The sequence below is a fragment of the Triticum dicoccoides genome, chromosome 5B (genome assembly GCF_002162155.2).
Source record: "Triticum dicoccoides isolate Atlit2015 ecotype Zavitan chromosome 5B, WEW_v2.0, whole genome shotgun sequence".
NCBI lineage: Eukaryota > Viridiplantae > Streptophyta > Magnoliopsida > Poales > Poaceae > Triticum > Triticum dicoccoides.
This window is the reverse complement of record NC_041389.1, coordinates 251,639,771-251,644,717: the sequence shown is the minus strand read 5'-3', so window position 1 is coordinate 251,644,717 and position 4,947 is coordinate 251,639,771. Positions and strand designations below refer to the sequence as shown.

The 4,947-nt window shown below is 42.7% G+C and overlaps 1 long non-coding RNA gene across 2 annotated transcripts; it reads left to right on the top strand.

Annotated features, from left to right (window-relative positions):
- The first annotated feature begins 62 nt into the window (after positions 1–62).
- LOC119308263 lies at positions 63–3,585 on the top strand. Of its 2 annotated transcripts, XR_005149997.1 has the most exons (3): positions 63–1,370; positions 1,971–2,578; positions 3,009–3,585. It is a non-coding gene; the product is annotated as an uncharacterized LOC119308263 (long non-coding RNA). The 2 variants fall into 2 exon arrangements; XR_005149996.1 differs by having other exon boundaries at positions 575–2,578.
- Positions 3,586–4,947: the final 1,362 nt, after the last annotated feature.

The following is a 4,947-nucleotide window of genomic DNA, read 5'->3' as shown; positions in this document are numbered from 1 at the left end:
GGTTCTTTTTGTTTTATTTTTATTTAACCTTTATGCTTTTGTTTCATTTAGATTAGGGCATCAAACCACTTTCAAAAAAGAAAAAACTGTTGGTTCACCGCAAATATTAACAAATGAAAATTTGCCACATGATGAACATTTTATTTTAGACATTTGGAAACTTTTACCGTTTAACTTGATTTTGAAATTTAAATTCGAACAGGATTGAACCATCGCGGGATTAACAACAGTAATCGTGGTGACGTGGCATCATTAGTAGAGGTTACTGTAGCTTAATTATCTGGGCGTTGCATTTTGCCACTGATCCATGAGAAAAGGACAACATCCTTCTTTCTACCCTCGCCTATGATGGCCATGGTGTCCAGTTCACAATGTGTCGAAAGATGGTCAATTCCATGACAATGAGCACACCACCCCACGTGCACACATGTCACTGCATCCGCACAAGGGAATATTTAAAACTTTAAAAACTAATTTCTCAAGTTGGACATGAACGCCCTCTGCGAGCTACTCCCTGCACCTGTCTATACACCTTCCCTCATATTCCTACTTTTTTTTGCACAAAGCACGTCGCTATGTAGCCTATTGCCATGAATTTGGTCAGAGTTGAGGAACTGGGTCACGACACATCAAGGGAGATGAAAATCTCGTCAAGGACAGAGTGAGAGGGGAGGATATAGATGCCAGGCGGGACATGGCGAGATGTGATGCCGATGTCTAAGGGCACCAGTGGGTCGAGCGAGACGGGCTTCTGCCCAGCGATGCCAAGAAAGAAGCGTCAATGGCAGGCGCTGACCAGTCTACGCGTATTATGGGCTTACAGTCCAATTTTGAGTTTTTCATATCAACATGATTGTTTTACGGTCAATTTTCTGAATATTGTTAGTGACTAACTATTTCCTAATTTTGTTTATTTAGGATGGAGAGAATATGTAAGGCTAATGTTTGAGCAGAAGGAGAGTGAAAAGATGCAAGAGTGATACACCCAAGCACTTGATTTGAGTCAAACATGGTTTGTTGTACAGGATTCCACCGTATTTGTCCGCACAAATAGTGCTTGATATTTACTGATAATAGTTTTTCTCCATAGTTCAGTGCCTACATCTTTATTTTCCTAATATAGTCATATTGCCCATAAACGTGCATCTTTTATTTTGAGTTCTTCCTGGGTGCCACACTGAAGGCGAATTCTTCCTAGATGTATCATGCACCTGTATCTTGCCGTTCTATATTCTCAAAGGTTTCGGACACCACTTTGACCTGCGACAAATATTTGGACTATTTATTTAGTGACACTGATCATAGCTGCCCGCAGGTTTTATTCACTCACCAACTCTGGCTTTTGGTGTACACGGTACACCGTGAGGCAAGTAGGTTGACAATTTCATCTGTTATCATGAGTGTCGTGTTTACTCTTGCAGTTCAGTTATTAAGCTTATGCTTAAGATGATTGTACTGTCTAGAGGTAGAATGGCTAAGCTCTCTTTATAATCCTTTTACTGGATATCTTGCAAATGGCACACTAAAGGGGATGAAAGTATTAGGTGTGGGGGTATCAGTCCACTATGTTCTTATGTCTATGGATCCGCGAAATGTTGACGCTTTATTGGTTTTGGTCACAAAAATGTTTGGTGTACATGCTTTCATCTTGAATATATGTAGCTCTAAAGTAATACTACTTCCCAGTTAGTTCATTGAAGTAATGATACAATCAATTGGATGCTTTTCTACTGTTATGGATCTAGCGGGAAAAAAAGTTGTTTTGATGTCATTGTTTTTCACCATAGTTCATTGTCAACATCTTTATTCTCCTAATACAGTCATATTATCCATATAAGTGCAGCTTTTAGTTCGTAAAAGTACTTTGTACTTAGCCCAATTGATTTAAATAGATCCCTTGTTTATACAGTATGTATGAGACACCTTGCAATTATTTCACTAGATCGATGGATGATAGCTTGCTGTTGCAGATGAAACCGAAGAAACTGTATCTATCCTGGGCCAGTTGCCAACCAAGCCAACATTGTCTCAGTTACCGGTTCAAAGATGTCTCAAACCACGCACAAACATTTCAGTTGATACATACGCCATAAGTTTGGTTGTCTGCTCTTTTAAATGCCCAGAAGCATAACTCTCGAGATCATTGCGGAGATCATTGCTCACTGAACATAAGACCAGATGTTCCAATTTATTTTATTGCTCAAAGAAGAATTGGTGTTCTGTTGTGTTATCCTGTGACACTATATGGCATCAGGTTGTTTGCTTCTATCGATTGGTTTGTGGTTTGTGGGTTGTGCTTTGCACCGTCGTTATCAGTGTTTCTGTTAGATTATTGTCTGATCTGTTCCACCAACAGATATGGAAGTTGTTGGTGTGGTGATCGTTGTAGGGCCCGGGCTGACTGGCAGGAAAGTTGGGAATGTCGTCGCGTATACAGGCAAGCCGATGGGCTCTTATGCTGAAGAGCAGATTATTCCAGCCAATGTTGGTTCCCGTCACGCCTTTGATTGATCACACAGTGGCTGCTATCATGCTCAAGGGGGTGACTGCCCATATGCTGGTTCGCCACATATTTAAGGTACATTTTGTTTTGTTCCTGCTGTCTGACATACTGATGTCCTAAAGTTAGGATACATACAAGGTAAGATTCTTATAATAGGTCTTATTTTGAAACTTTGATTGATTAAGTACATAATTTGATCCTACTTTGTAAAATTGATAATTACAAAATTCTTAATACCAAGATGTGGTCAGCTTGCAATCATGCCAACAAAAAATCTAATTTGTCTCTTCGTAGTACTTGTGGTTAAGAATCGGTTTATGCTTCCCTTCACATTGTGGCATAATCGACTTTTAACTAAGTAACCCACGTTTTCATAGATTTAAATAGACACTATCTTATCTGGTGTTTTGGTTGCAGCGAGTGGTCATCATTATTCATTGCGTGTGTCTACATATGGACATTATAGTACTGATATGAGGAATGATACCCAATCAATTTTACGCAGGCATCATTAGAGTGCTTGGCGTCCTGCGTTTTCCTGGTGTCGTTCGGCAGTCCTCAGCCTCGCCCGACCCGATCTCCATGGGCGACCTGGCATCCAAGTCGTTGTTCCTGACGAGGCCGAGCATGATGCACTACACGGGCACCTGCAACGAGTTGCTTGAGGCAGCCGGCGAGTTGTTTCCAATGTGGTCTATGGGGTGCTGCACATCCGTGTGAAGCACACCCACCCGCTGCCGAAGGCGTCCCGCGCTCACACTAACCTCAAGGCCCAGAAGACGCCGGGCTCCATACTGCTGACCCCGTAGAACTAAGCACCGTCATCTTTTTTTTGGGTAGGAGAAGAAGGAATAAACAGGGGACTCTGCGATCTATGTGCTCTAGAATCTACAATGCTTGTGAATATGTTGGTAGGAGTTGGCATCTGAACACTGAATCCTATCAGTTTGTTTCACCTGGTTATGTTGGATTCAGTGGTGGTTATGAGTTGGATTGTGGTCTTGTTGTGCACATCACAGTTTAAAGCATGACGAGTTGTAAAGTCTAATATTTTTCAATATGGTCACCTAGCAGGACAAGTATTTCCCTTAGTTTGTATATTTCTGATATTCATGTCCAGTTATACACTAGACTAATTATAATATCATGAATGTATAAGGCATGACGAGTTCATGTCAAGCACCTACAAGTCGGTTGTCAACAAGTCGAAAACATCGCATACCTGGTTTTACAAATTAAAGTAACAAGCGCAAACACCAATCCACTGGTGCACCACAAGGCGGCATCAACGTTGCCGGGTGAGAGGCTGCAAACCAATCCACTGGTGCACCACAACCACAAGGCGGCATCAACGTTGCCGGGTGAGAGGCTGCGGTTGATCTGCGTTGCTAGGAATTGGTTTGGTCGTGTCAGGTGTGGGCTGCAAGGTTTGGTTGTGTTAGGTGTGGGCCTGTAGCAAGCTTCTCAGCCTTTCTTCTACCCAGACCAGAGGAGTAATTAAACAAAGATATATATGAAGTTGTAAAATCAAGTGTTTTTTTCTCACATTGTAAAATTATTTTGTTTCTCCCGTTGCAACGCACGGGCACATTTACTATAAAACTAATATAAATAGGTCCGATTTAAAAAAGTCCAACGGTGGAGTAGTATAGTATGCTGCTGCATATCCCTCCAAACCATTCAATGCCACATTGAAGAGAGACTACTACAGACATAAGGACATTTGTAAGATAGATGTTGGTAAATTTGCCACCTAAGAGCATGGTTAATATTATAGCTAGTGCCATGTCATCTACAACCCATTTTATAGCCTACATGTATAATAGTAGATCAAAAGAGTGTACTACTTTTTTATTATGTGGCCCACCTTTGATTCTCACAAAGTGCCTAGAAGCACGTGCTAGAGCTGGCTCTTCACGAAGAGCCCGCTTACCTTCTCTTTCATCTTATCTTTCCTCCAACTAAGCAGAAATATACTAGTTTATTCCTTATAGCCCGCTGACTCAGCTCTATTGTACTTGCTCTAAGACATAGTGATGATGTGGCATGTAATAAATGTGGAAAGAGAGCAAACTTATATGTAGAATAACCAACAAACTTTGCACAAGCTCCAAGGTGAAATAGAGAGCAATCACATTTATTTTCTCATCATCTATTGGATAGCTTAGATACAACCTATTGGATTAGTTGTATGATAGCTTGTTGGTTGCTGGTAGAAGAGCCAATCGGTACAAGGAAGGGAAGCACACCCGACGACTAGGGTTTCCCCCGTCCTCCGCTCCCGCTGCCGCCGGCCGTCGGCCTAGCGCCCCCTCCGCCCCCTTCCGCCCCTCCCCCCTCCCCCTTCCTGTCCGCCTCGCGCCGCCTCCCTGGGAGGTGGCCGGGGCGGAGCTCGAGCTCCTCTTCCTCGGGCCCCCCCTTCCCCCGTCTCTTCCCCCGCCGCC